Below are 14,593 nucleotides of genomic sequence, written 5' to 3'. Positions count from 1 at the left end.
AACCTGACGTTCAATCCATGAGGAATGAACGACGTGCGTGCGATGAACATTTTACCGTTCAATCGCAATCGCACGTACCTGTCACACACTACAATGTACCTTACAATGCCGGATGTGCGTCACTTACGACGTGACCCTGCCGACACATTGTAAGATACATTGCAGCGTGTAAATCGGGCTTTAGCATGGTCCCTTATTTCAATATGAACATAACACATAAGGAGACTTGAATACAATTTTTTCCCAGTACAGAATTTCCACCTTGCCTGGCCGTCCACATGACATCAAGGCCAAATTTGGAATAAAGCTCTGTATATCCATAATAAAGCATTGCATCTCCTTAAGAGAACTATACAACAGATACCACATTTTGCAAGGGCTCTCCCGACGCATATTTCCATTATCCTTACAAATATATACATACCAACAGATAGCTGACGCCTTACATGTGATAATAGTCCAGTCTGACGAAGGCCCAAAGGCCAAAACGTCGACTTGTTTGGACAAATACATGTATCAGCTGTCACCAGGATTTTTGATCAATAAAAATACCTGAATACGCAACCTGTTTTAATTCTTGTGAGAGGTATACAGTGTGCCGGAGTTCTCTCTCCAAGTTTGAAATGGAATGATTATAATAACACATAGGTTCAATGTTCTATGTTGCTTGTTCACAAAATACTCTGATTTGATTAAAAAAAAATAAATGCTCACGTTACTGACCCTGACTTTCCCATTATGACTTTGCCTGGTCGTCCAATAGCCTCTACTACTTTCTGCAGCTGAGGGGATATGCGACTACTGCGGTCAATCACTGTATATCTGTTTATTTAACAGTTGTATGAATGCAAATAGTAATATATAAAGTACATATTTTGTACTACTTGCCTATAAGCAATTAGATAGTGGACATGTTACATATTTTGTAAATATTATGCAATCTTGTGTAAATGTATAAGGCACATGTATATATAGTGCTGTAAAATCCATTTCACTGCTTTAAAATTAGTGAGCCAAGATATCTAGAACTCAATATTCTCTGACATTAATTGATGGTCATAAGATTAAATAACTCATTAAGTGACAAAACTGGTTTTATGGACTCTTATTATTTCTTTAAATAGACGAGAACTATTTCAAAACCATCTCATTGCTCTGCATTACCAATATGATAACTTGTATGGAATGCAGTGCAGAATAAATTGACTAGATTAGAAGCAATGTTTTGGTTCAGTGAAGCTGTTTATGATTCATGAGCTCCTGGATGAAATATCATGATATAAACCTTATCTTCTTAGCTCTTGTTGGACAATTTCATCTAAATTATGTAAACCAGTTTGTCCTCAAAGAAGAGAATGCAGAACATAATTTCAGCACAATTTGGCACAATTTACTAAGCAAATTAGATTGTTTCCCTTGTGTACAAGCAACTGTGGCAAATGTGTAAACATCTAAGAATTAATATGAAAAACAACAACATAAGGCAATAGCCTAAAATGGTTGTTCCATTTCAAGAAAACATTTTGAAATACACTGTGAGAGAATTATGAACTATTATATCTTTTGGACTATAAGATGTACTTTTTCCCTCCAAAATTTTGGAGGAAAGTAAAGGGGCACATCTTATAGTCCGGATGCATCTGGCTGTGGCTGTGTGGATGGTGATAGAGGAGCAGGTTACAGAAGGCAGGAGCTGGCGCTGGGGCTAACAGCGTGCCTGCTAATAAAGAAAATGAACATTCACTGCTCCTCACGCTCATAATCCTGCCCTCCTCTCAGCACTAAAGCTGACACTAAGAGGTGAGTGGGATTATGGGCATCTAAAACAGTGAATATTCATTATCTTAAATATCAGGCACATGGATGACCCCAGCCGCAGGCTTACAGCAGCGGCTGGGAGATCATGTATGTCCACTATTAAAGTCAATGACTATTCCCCATCACCATTATCTTGGGCATGAGGAGTAGTAAATATTCTGGCAATTAATATCAGCGAGGAACTGGGGGCACATGGGAGTGACATTAAAGGGCTGCCCCGCTTACAAGCCAAAGTCAATTGCTGGCATCAGAATAGGACACCGAGCACCAGGGGAGCGGAGGGATGGTGAATATAATCGGTTATTTTTTATGTGTGCAGCATGATGGGATCCATATACACCAGGATGGGCCTATGATGGGGAACATATATAAAAGAATGGGAGATCATATTATCACATGATGAGGAATTTACTGTATATACCAAAATGGGCCCAAGACAGGGAACATATATACCAAGATGGAGATATATATATCAGGATGGGAACATATATAGCAGAATAGGCCCAGAATGAGGGCCATATATACCAGGAGCAGGGACATATACAGTGGGTATGGAAAGTATTTAAACCCCTTTAAATTTTTCACTCTTTGTTTCATTACAGTCATTTGGTAAATTCAAAAAAGTTCATTTTTTTCTCATTTAAGTACACTCTGCACCCCAGCTTAACAGAAAAAACAGAAATGTAGAAATGTTTGCAAATTAATAAACAAAAAAAACTGAAATATCACACGGTCAAAAGTAGTCAGACCCTTAGCTCAGTATTGAGTAGTAGCAACCTTTTGAGCTAGTACAGTCATGAGTCTTCTTGGGAATGATGCAATAAGTTTTTCACACCTGGATTTGGGGATCCTCTGCCATTCTTCCTTGCAAATCCTCTCCAGTTCTGTTAGGTTGGATGGTGAACGTTGGTGGACAGCCATTTTCAGGTCTATCCAAAGATGCTCAATTGGGTTTATGTCAGGGCTCTGGCTGGGCTAGTCAAGAATGGTCAGAGTTGTTCTGAAGACACTCCTTTGTCATTTTAGCTGTGTGCTTAGGGTCATTGTCTTGTTGGAAGGTGAAACTTCGGCCAAGTCTGAGATCCAGAGCACTCTGGAAAAGGTTTTCTTCCAGGATATCTGTCAGACTATATTTGTACTTGGCCACATTCATCTTTCCTTCAATTGCAACCAGTTGTCCTGCCCCTGCAGCTGAAAAACACCCTCATAGCATGATACTGCCACCACAATGTTTCACTGTTGGGAATGTATTTGGCAGGTGATGAGCAGTGCTTGGTTGTCTCCACACATACCGCTTAGACCAAAACATTCTATCTTCGTTTCATCAGACCAGAGAATCTTATTTCTCATAGTCTGGGAGTGTGTTTTTTACAAACTCTATGTGGGCTTTCATATGTCTTGCACTAAGACGAGGCTTCTGTCAGGCCACTCTGCCATAAACGCCCAATTGGTGGAGGGATGCAGTGATAGTTGACTTTGTGGAACTTTCTGCCATCTCCCTACTGCATCATTTTAGATCAGCCACAGTGATCTTTGGGTTCTTCTTTAGCTCTCTCACTAAGGCTCTTCTCCCATGATTGCTCAGTTTGGCTGGATGGCCAGGTCTAAGAAGAGTTCTTGTGGTTCCAAACTTCTTCCATTTAAGGATTATGGAGGCCACTGTGCTCCTTGAGTACTGAAGAAATTCTTTTGAAACCTTGGTCAGATCTGTGCCTTGCCACAATTTTGAGCTCCTTGGGCAGTCCCTTTGACCTCATGATTCTCATTTGGTCTGACATGCACTGTGAGCTGTGAGGTCTTATATAGACAGGTGTGTGACTTTCCGAATCAAGTCCTCTCAGTTTAATTAAACACAGCTGGACTCCAATGAAGGATTAGAACCATCTCAAGGAGGATCACAAGGAAATGGACAACATGTGACTTAAATATGAGTGTCTGAGCAAATGGTCTGAATATTTATGACCATGTGATATTTCAGTTTTTATTGTTTAAAAAATTTGCAAAAATTTCTACATTTCTGTTTTTTTCTGTCAAGATGGGGTGCAAAGTGTACATTAATGAGAAAAAAATGAACTTTTTTGAATTTATCAAATGGCTGCAATGAAATGGCGAGTGAAAAATTTAAAGGGTTCTGAATACTTTCCGTACCCACTGTACACCAGGATAGGGATATCTATACCAGGATGGGACAAGGATGGGGAACATATAAACCAGGATGGAGGACAAATACACCAGGTGGGGGGACACATACACTTAAAAGGGGCCCAGGATTGGGGACATTAGTATAGAATTTGGGGACATTACTCCCACAACTATGTCACCAGCAGATCCCCCTCATAACAGTCCATCATAATGACATTGTTCTACAATTTTTGTCCTATTTTCCTCCTCTAAAACTTAGAGGTCATTTGAAAAATATGCTAATGTGGCGCTCTGGACTAGCCAGGTTGCCACAAGTAACAAACACACCCCCACCCCCCAGACAGTAACATTAGCCAAACACAAAACCCTTGTTGCCTCCCTCCAGGGTCTGATGTCCACACCAGGTGGGGCGGAGCCAGGCAGTTGTCCCCACCCACTGAGGAGTTCACAGGCCTGGAGGCGGGAAAAGGAGCAGTGAAGTTGAGGAGGCTGAAGTGAGAGGAGTAAAGTGGAGAGTGTCTGGGTTTGTGGCCCAGGCACTGACAGCAAGGTTGGCAGACTGTGGTGGCCGCCTGCAGGAGTGGTGGATCAACGTGGAACCGTAGGACCGGGGTCGGGCGGTGGCCCACCGGTACTGACCGGGGAGCGAAGTGAAGCTAGCACACACAGGCAGGGTCATCGGACCCCGACCAGGCTTGGAGCCGCCGACAAAAGTCAAATCCGAGTGTGACCGGAACCCCAGGGGTTTCCTAACAACCAAAGACCCGTTAGAAGGCAACTGTCTGCACCGTGAGCGTATAGAGCCACCGCCACAGGCTAGAGACCCAAGGGCCAGTGCCTGCGGGCAAAACGGGCTCCTCCGGCATCCATACACCGGGGAGCGGACTACCGTTGGGAACCCATCGTAGTCAAGACAGTACACCAAGGTGCAGGGAAAGACAGCCACCATTACCTGTCCGGGGAGAAAGACACTTCAGCCGGCTGCGGGACCCGTCCATCCAGCCATTTGGTTTACCGGAGACTTTGTACATCAATTGCTGAGTGAGTACACCCGTGCCATCCGGCACCGCACCGCGCTGCCCCTGCAACCCTGCACCTCACCGACCCTGCTTCCCCATCACACCACCGGGCCCCGGGACCACCAACCCCTACCCACGGAGGGGGAAAACAACACCCCAGCTGCTCCCTACCATCGCTCTCGGGATCCCCTTCATCAGCAGTGTGGTGCCCATCTTCACCACAACCTGTGGGTGGCGTCACGGACTAAATCCCCAAACAAACCACCCCCTTTCACTCACGGGCAAGGAGCGCCGCTTGAGTCCCCGGATCCGGCCCACCGCTCGAGCCACCGAGCAGCAGCAGCAGCGCCTGACCCAAGCATTAGCGAGCGCAGCGCCTCGCCGCCCGCAACAACTTGGCGTCATGAACAGGATTGAACCCATCTACTTACCAGTAGAAGTGCGCCTTGGGATCCCCGCCGGCGGCGTCCGGCCGAAAAATTTGAAGCGCCGCCATCTTTGGCGCAAAAATCTCCCGCTCGAGCGTCTTCCCCGAGCAGGGTAGGCGCAAAAAGCGAAGCCCCGCCCCCAAAAGCGGAAGTGCTAAAGAGAACCAAGGGGGGGCGGGTGAAAGCCTGCCTAATGTAGCCGAGGCCATAAAAGCGGGGCCGCCAGGACTCTGCAAACATTTGGTTCCTGGAATACTGCTGCGCAAGATGTCTCGTCCGTATTGCACCGCTGAAATCCCAGAGCCCACGCCAGGAACAGCGGCGTGGGTGGAGGTCCGGACCGCGCAGATGTGCAGCCGCCTGAAAGCCCAAGTACAGTCCCTCGTGGAAGAATGGATGGCCGACATGGCGGAAGTGGCGGCAGCCGTGCGGAGACGCGAGGTGGAGATGGAGTTGGAGGAGCGGGTAGGTGACCCACGCCCCTGTGTCCCCGAGGGACCGGTCGCTGCAGCTGAGGGGCCCGGTCTACGCCCGCTCACCCTGCTGCCTCCCCCGCTACCCGCTTCAGTTGCTGCTGCCCCGCCACTAGGCCCACTACCCCCACCACCGGTAGCGGAGCTCCGGCCGTCCATCCTGGAGGACCAGCCTGCAAGTGATGTCTGCAGACGACCCGCACCGTTACCGTGGAAGATCCAGCGGGAGGTGCCCGTCCGCGAAGAAGAACTGTCGGCACCAGAAGTGGCCGCACCTAAGTCTGTCCCGGCTCCGGTAGTCCGTCCGATACCGAAGGAGGCGGATGTCCAGCTGGTGAGGACCCCTGTTCCCAAACCCCAGCTGAGGCTGCGCCGGGTCGCCGCTGTGAGGCAGCACCCCAGGCCATGTCACAGCGGGACCTTCCAAAGAGGGTGCCAGTTGTGGGCAGCGTGAAGGAAGCCCCGCGGGGCCCGACCCGTGCGCGGGGGCATGCAGATGCCCCTTATTGGGACAGGGAGCCGACCCCGCTGGGCCGGGAAATTGCGGAAAGAGAGTGACAAAGAGCCGAAGTGGTGGCCCGCACCATCCGCGAAAAGGACAACCTCTGCCATGCTACATTCCGGGTACGGGGCCTGGTGTATGAAGGACAGGTCCGAAGGTTTGACCCCCACCGGGGGTATGGCTTTATTTATGAGCCGGGCCTGGAGGCCGAGGTGTTCGTGGCTCACCGTGACGTGCATGCCCATTTGCTGGCGGGCCACCCGGGCCAAGACCTGCTGCCCGATGACCTCGTGTCCTATACCTGACACTGCGGGGAGATGGGCTGGTTTGCCATCGATGTAAAGGTGAGGGAAGGCCGCAGTTTCCAGGTGGAGTCCCAGTCCCCTCCCCCACCTTGCCAGCAGGATGTCGAGGTGGGGCAGGTCTATGAGGAGGTCGGCCTGAAGTAGTGGGCAGCGGTTCACCGTTGCAACCTGTTGTCCCCCGTTGGGACCCTCAGCAAGATGAACACTGGTCAAGCCGAAAAAAATCATCTGATTGCCGTCCGAGAGGAGAACCGTCCCCGTTGGGACTGGAGTTGTCCTTGTTCAGTTAACACCCTCATACCCACATGAGAAACTCCTCATGAACATGGCCGAGAACTAGCAGGCCACCCACGAACTTGTGGGTTTGTAAATAGTGTTGTGGGATGGATATCGTTGCCACCTCCGGAGAGGCAGATTGGAGGAAGGGCCCGCAGCAGAGCAGGCTGGGGCCCGGCTACCACCAGGACAGGTGGCCATCCTCCGGGGGTCAGGGGTCCCCCTTGGACATGGGGTCCCCTGAAGTGACAGTCGGGTGTGAGTTACCGTACCCGTTCCCGCTCGGGCAGCCTGAACCTGGACTGGGGTCAAGGGGTGCTGCCCACTTCTTAGGGGCAGCATCAGGGCTAGGTTGCTTGGGTGGGAGAGCGGAAGACATCCATCTGTTCATCTGTGATTAAAAATGTTTTATATGTGCAACGTTAAAGTGACCTGAAAAGAATGCTTATGTTTTATATGTTTACTGTTTACATGTTATTTATATTTTTACAGTTGAAAAATAAAACCGGTGATGGACAGGCAACCCGCAGACGGTCTGCATTTCACCAAGGGGGAATGTGGCACCCTGGACTAGCAAGGTCGTCACAAGTAACACACACACACACACACACCCCCCAGACAGTAACATTAGCCAAACACAAAACCCTTGTTGCCTCCCTCCAGGGTCTGATGTTCACACCAGGTGGGGCGGAGCCAGGTGGTTGGCCCCACCCACCGAGGAGTTCACAGCCCTGGAGGCGGGAAAAGGAGCAGTGAAGTTGAGGAGGCTCAAGTGAGAGGAGTAAAGTGGAGAGTGTCTGGGTTTGTGGCCCAGGCACTGACAGCAAGGTTGGCAGACGGTGGTGGCCGTCTGCAGGAGTGGTGGATCAACGCAGAACCGTAGGACCGGGGTCGGGCGGTGGCCCGCCGGTACCGCCCGGGGAGCGAAGTGAAGCTAGCACACACAGGCAGGACCATCGGACCCCGACCAGGCTTGGAAACCCAGGGGTTTCCTAACAACCAAAGACCCGTTAGAAGGCAACCATCCGCACCGTGAGGGTATACAGCCACCGCCACAGGCTAGAGACCCAAGGGCCAGCGCCTTCGGGCAAAACGGGCTCCTCCGGCATCCATACACCGGGGAGCGGACTACCGTTGGGAACCCATCGTAGTCAAGACAGTACACCAAGGTGCAGGGAAAGACAGCCGCCATCACCTGTCCGGGGAGAGAGACACTGCAGCCGGCTGCGGGACCCGTCCATCCAGCCGTTTGGTTTACCAGAGACTTTGTGCATCAATTGCTGAGTGAGTACACCCGTGCCATCCGGCACCGCGCCACGCTGCCCCTGCAACCCTGCACCTCACCGACCCTGCCTCCCCGTCACACCACCGGGCCCCGGGACCACTAACCCCTACACACGGAGGGGGAAAACAACACCCCAGCTGCTCCCTACCATCGCTCCCGGGATCCCCGTCATCAGCAGCGGTGGTGCCCATCTTCTCCACAACCCGTGGGTGGCGTCACGGACTAAATCCCCAAACAAACCACCCCCTTTCACTCACAGGCAATGGAGCGCCACTCGAGTCCCCGGATCCGGCCCACCGCTCGAGCCACCGAGCAGCAGCAGCAGCACTGGACCCGAGCGTTAGCGAGCACAGCGCCCCACCGCCCGCGACCCTAATATACATGTGATCCCTGAAATGGGTAACCATATCTAAGTAAGGCCTCCGACACACATCCGTTAAAATCACGCACGTGTAATACGGGCTGCTTTTCAGGTCCGTGGTCCCTTTTTATGTCCGTTTTTATGGTACGTGTGGCATCCGTGTGAACAGCGTATGTATAGCTGTGTGTGCGTGTGGAATGTCCGTGTGTGCATGAGATACATAACTGACATGTAAGTGTGTTTTGTCCATGTGAAATGGTACGTGTGTGATGTAAAATGTCGATGCTTACCTGCTGACAGCAGACAGTGTCGCGCGTACAGAATGAACTCAGGTGACCTTCACCCGACTTCATTGTCATACCGCGGCTCTGTCTGTGTGTCACATACTGATTAGCGGTCACCCGTAAAGGAATCACCGATGACCGCTAATCCCCAGAATAACTGAAGTGAGCAGCGTGATTTTCGCTGCTGTCACTCAGGTTACCCGCTGCCTGCTGGAGTCACCCACCCGAGACCGCAACTCACCTGTGACTTCATCGCTGTCACCCGGGCGACTTGCTGTCACAGTTGGAGGATCCAGCGGTGGCCGCGAGTTACCTGAGTGACGTCATCGCTGATCGCGATACTTACATCAGTTGCTGCATGGTGCTGCCAGGAGCGGCGGTGTTCTTCTGCAGCTCCTGTCACCTTCATGTAGCAGAGCTGGAAGCGACGTGGGACCTCCTTGGATTACGCCGGACATGGATGGGTTTTTGGGGGTTAATAGAGTGGTGAACAAGGGTATTTGTTAGTGTTTATTATTGCAAATAAATGGTTTGTTATATAGACACTTAGTGAAGTATACAGTCACAGATACATTTTTTTGTATTATGGGGAATTTTATTTTGTATTTTTTAAAAACTATTATTTCCCCTTGACAAAATCTATTGCATGAGAAATATAAAACTCCTTACAGACAATTGTGACAAGCAAACAGATATATAAGAGACCACATTTATCCACCAAAAGATTAAATGCATTGCATGTAGAGCGTTCAGTTGCATTATGCAGCCAGAGACAAAAGCTAAGTGTTGGAAGTAAGATTAGAACAGTATCATAAATAAGTGTCATTTGGCTGATTTCCAGTCTATTTAGGAAAACTGCCTTCAGATTAGTTTTTTTCCTGTAAAATCTATTGTGCCATTTTGCTTTTAAGTGCATTAGGAATGAAGTAAAAATGGGTAATTGCAATGGAAATGCAACTAGTCAGATGCCAGCTACACCATAATCACTGATTAATTATACTGTCTGGGATTGCTGCTGGCAGCTCTCTATCTCTTTTTCTCCTCCTATTAATTGAAACTCTGTATTGTTCCCAGTCTATAGGTACCGTCACACATAACGAGATCGCTAGCGAGATCGCTATTGAGTCGGTTTCTGTGACGCAGTAGCGATCCCGTTAGCGATCTCGTTATGTGTGACACCTACCAGTGATCAGGCCCCTGCTGTGAGATCTCTTGTCGTTGCAGAATAGTCCAGGCCATTTTCTTCAAAGGCGATGTCCTGCTGGGCAGGACATATCGCTGTGTATGACACTGTGTGACAGGGTCACAGTGACTGCTGAGATCGTTATACAGGTTGCTACTGCGACCTGTATTGTTCCTGCATCGCTGGTAAGATCTGACTGTGTGACATCTCACCTACGACCTCCCAGCGACTTACCTGCGATCCCTATCAGGTCGCATCGTTTTGGGATTGCTGGTAAGTCGTTGTGTGTGACTGGGCCTTATCACTCTCATCTTCTTTATTGATGCTGTTATTTTGACACTGTTTCTATCCGGAGTTATTAATCCTAGGGCGTCACTCTTTCTATCTGTATTGCTCACCTGTGAGTAGAGATGAGCGAACATGAGTGTCGATGTTTGGAGTTTGGGTTCAGAAGTTGACTACCAAAAAACAAAGTTCGGGTTCGAAGTTCAATTGAGTTACGACTGCAAACCACTTGAGTGAGTAGCACTGTGCTTGCGTATGCGTGATGCTCAGCCCTGTGCGAGTCGGGTAAAATTCCAAATGCCAAAATTACGTTTTTTGGTCACCACAGATTTTAGGCTAAATGCAATAACAGGCAATCAAAACATATCCTCTGCACAAAAATGCTACCATTAAAAATGTCAGCTTGAGATGCAAAAAATAAGCCGTCACTGAGCCATTTGTCCCAAAAATTGAGAATGCTACAGGTCACGGAGTATGGCGTAAAACGTACGCCACTTTTTTCGGAAAAACTTCAGATTTATTTTTACCCCTTAGATAAAAGTAAACCTATACGTGTTTGGTGTCTACAAACTCGCAATGACCTCAGGCATCACACTGATACATAGGTTTTACCATATAGTGAACGCAATGAATAAAATATCTCAAAAACAATAGTGCTATTGCACTTTATTTTGCAATTTTTCCGCATTTGGAATTTTTTTGCCATTTTTCAGTACAGTATATGGTAAAACACATGGTTTCATTTAAAAGTACAGCTCGTTCCAAAAAAAATAAGCCCCCACATGACCATATTGACCGAAAAATAAAAAAGGTACGTCTTTCGGAATAAGAATGGCGAAAAAAAAACCAGAAAGCGCAAAATCTGCCAGTCGTGAAGAGCTAAAGGCCCTGTCACACACAGAGATAAATCTTTGGCAGATCTGTGGTTGCAGTGAAATTGTGGACAATCAGTGATAGGTTTGTGGCTGTGTACAAATGGAACAATATGTCCATGATTTCACTGCAACCACAGATCTGCCAAAGATTTATCTCTGTGTGTGAAGGGGCCTTTAGGGCCCCCTTCACATGTCCGTATTTCCAGAATATGTGCTGTTCATTTTCACACATACTGGGGAGGGACACGTTTGCATGCATAATCATGAAATCTATGTTGAATTTCACACCTTCATATACACCGTGTGTCCATGTGGAACAAACATGTATATTCAAAACATGTCCATTTTGTACTCTCAACATGAATAAAAAGGGCCAATAAAAGTCTAAAGGGGGCTTTACACGGTAGCGATATCACTAGCAATTTGTAGCGATAGTGAGCGTGTAAGTACCCGCCCCCGTTGCGCATTCGATTATTTGTGATTGCTGCCGTAGCGAACATTATCGCTACGGCAGCATCACACATACTTACCTGGTCGGCGGCGTCGCTGTAACTGCTGAACAATCCCTCCTTCAAGGGGGAGGGACGTTCGGCATCACAGCGACGTCACCGCAACGTCACTAAGCGGCCGGCCAATCAAAGCGGAGGGGCGGAGATGAGAAGGATGTAACATCCCGCCCACCTCCTTCCTTCCGCATTGTGACCGGCGGCAGGTAACGAGACGTTCCTCGCACCTGCGGTGTCACACACAGCGATGTGTGCTGCCGCATGAGCGATGAACCACCTGGATAAACAACCCTTACCGATTTTTGAGTTTGGGACGACCTCTCCATGGTGAACGATTTTCACCATTTTTGAGGTCGCTTAAGGTCGCTGGTCAGTGTCACACGCTGCGATATCGTTAATGACGCCGGATGTGCGTCACTAACAACTTGACCCCGACAACAAACCATTAACGATATCGTAGCATGTAAAGCACCCTTTAGGGTAAAAAAAAAGACATGTAGAGCACACAGATGGCATCCGTTTGAGATCTGTCTGCTGTCAGTGTGACATTGACCCCACTACATATTATACATTTTCACCCTTTTTTGACTTTCATGTGGTACTAAAGGGTGTTTAACCTGGTTTAACCTAATAAATAAATAATTAAACAAACAATGTCGGGTCCCCATTAATTTTTGTTAACCAACAAAGGTAAAACAGACAGCTGGAGGCTGGTATTATCAGGCTGGTAAGGTCCATGGTTATTAGTCCCTTCCCAGACTAAAAATACCAGCCCGCAGCTGCCCCAAAACTGGCATATCACATTAAACTATTTCTGGTACTTCTCCTCAACTCTTTGGCTAGTTCACCATTTTATAAAAAAAAAACCCATATAGGTCGGACATAGTCCAGGAATTCCAACATAGTACAGTGAATCTGAAGTAGTCCACAAATGGAAATTTGAAAGCTATAAAAAGAGAAAAATAAAATTAAGATACTGTCCCTTGTTTATTAAGTTAATAGAAAGCAAAGTGCCCAGGTCCAATGTAGTCCGGCAGTTCCATGATTTAGTAGATCAAAGGCTATGGAGCCTCAGAATGAGGCTCTATAAGCTTTGCGCATCAGCCAGTCATGGCTCACGCTGCACTGCCCGAGTACCTGTGAATATTATGAGCTAAACTATAAATTGAATTAAATCACAGATTGTTTATAATCGCATTTGACTCGCCCGCCCCAGGGCCTTAGTGACTCAGTGTCAGGCCGGACTAGTCCGGGGTAGTCAGCGGTGGCGGGGCTCAACTCCATGACCCTGGTGGTGTCTTTTAACCCTTTCACGACCGGCCGATTTTTCGCTTTCCGTTTTTTTTTTTCGCCATTCTTTTTCTGAGAGACGTAACTTTTTTATTTTTCAGTCAATATGGTCATGTGAGGGCTCATTTTTTGCGGAACGAGCTGTACTTTTAAATGAAACCATCAGTTTTACCATATTGTGTACTAGAAAATGGCAAAAAAATTCCAAATGCTGAAAAATTGCAAAAAAAGTGCGATAGCACTATAGTTTTTGAGATATTTTATTCACTGTGTTCACTATATGGTAAAACTGATGTGTGGGTGTGATGCCTCAGGTCAGTGCGAGTTCGTAGACAGCAAACATGTATAGGTTTACTTTTATATAAGGGGTTAAAAAAAAATCGGAAGTTTGTCCGAAAAAAGTGGCGCACGTTTTACGCCATATTCCGTGACCCGTAGCGTTCTCATTTTTCGGGATCTTAGGCTCAATGACGGCTTATTTTTTGCGTCTCGAGCTGACGTTTTTACCAGTACCATTTTTGCGCAGATGCTACGTTTTGATCGCCTCTTATTGCATTTTGCGCAAAAGTTGTGGCGACAAAAAAACGTCGTTTTGGCGTTTGGAATTTTTTTGCCGCTACGCCGTTTACTGATCAGATTAATTGATTTTATATTTTGATAGATCGGGCGTTTCTGAACGCGGTGATACCAAATGTGTGTATATTTTTTATTTTTTTAATCCTTTAATTTTCAATGGGGCGAATGGGGGGTGATTTGAACTTTTAGGTTTTTTTGTTTTTTTTTAATTTTTTAAAACTTATTTTTTTACTTTTTTTTTTTATTTTACTAGTCCCCCTAGGGGGCTATTGCGATCAGCATTCCGATCGCTCTGCAGTATCTGCTGATCACAGCTGGAAGGCTGTAAACAGCAGATACGCTGTCTTTCTCTTTTGCTGTGCCCCGGGCACAGCGAAAGTGAAACCAATTCATGTGTAGTACAGGAGTCATCACATGACCCTGTACTACCATGACAACTATCGGGAGTCACGTGATCGCGTCACGTGACTTCCGGTTTCGGCGGTAAGTAAAACTTTACCGCGATTGCGCTTATAATGGCGCTGTCATGTATTGACAGCGCCATTATAAGGGGTTAATCGGCACGAGCAGATAACGATTCTGCTCGTGCCTAGCAGGCACACATCTCAGCTGTGAAAATCAGCTGAGATGTGTGCCGATCGCGGCATGCTGCCGCCGGAGGACCGCGGGCAGTAAGATTATGTCATTTAGGACGTAATTTTACGGCCCGCGGTCGTTAAGGGGTTAATAGTAAAAGGGAGATGATGATGGGAGTTGTAGTTAATATTTAGTAAAATTCGTGACGCCACCTGTGGTATTTTGTGGCTATGCGGCTATGCGGCCGCGGCTGTGCTGCAGGTTCCCCGGGGTAGTTGGTGATGGTGCAGTTGAGGTGATCTCTTGCTCCCCCCAGGTGGAGCGGATCCCCGGGGCACAGTATCAAAGTCTATTTTGGGAACCTGGTGGACTTCAGGGTGCGGGATTGGGATACAGATAATAATGGACC

Source organism: Anomaloglossus baeobatrachus, chromosome 6, assembly GCF_048569485.1.
Source record: "Anomaloglossus baeobatrachus isolate aAnoBae1 chromosome 6, aAnoBae1.hap1, whole genome shotgun sequence".
Classification (NCBI taxonomy): Eukaryota; Metazoa; Chordata; class Amphibia; order Anura; family Aromobatidae; genus Anomaloglossus; species Anomaloglossus baeobatrachus.
This window is presented reverse-complemented; position numbering follows the sequence as displayed.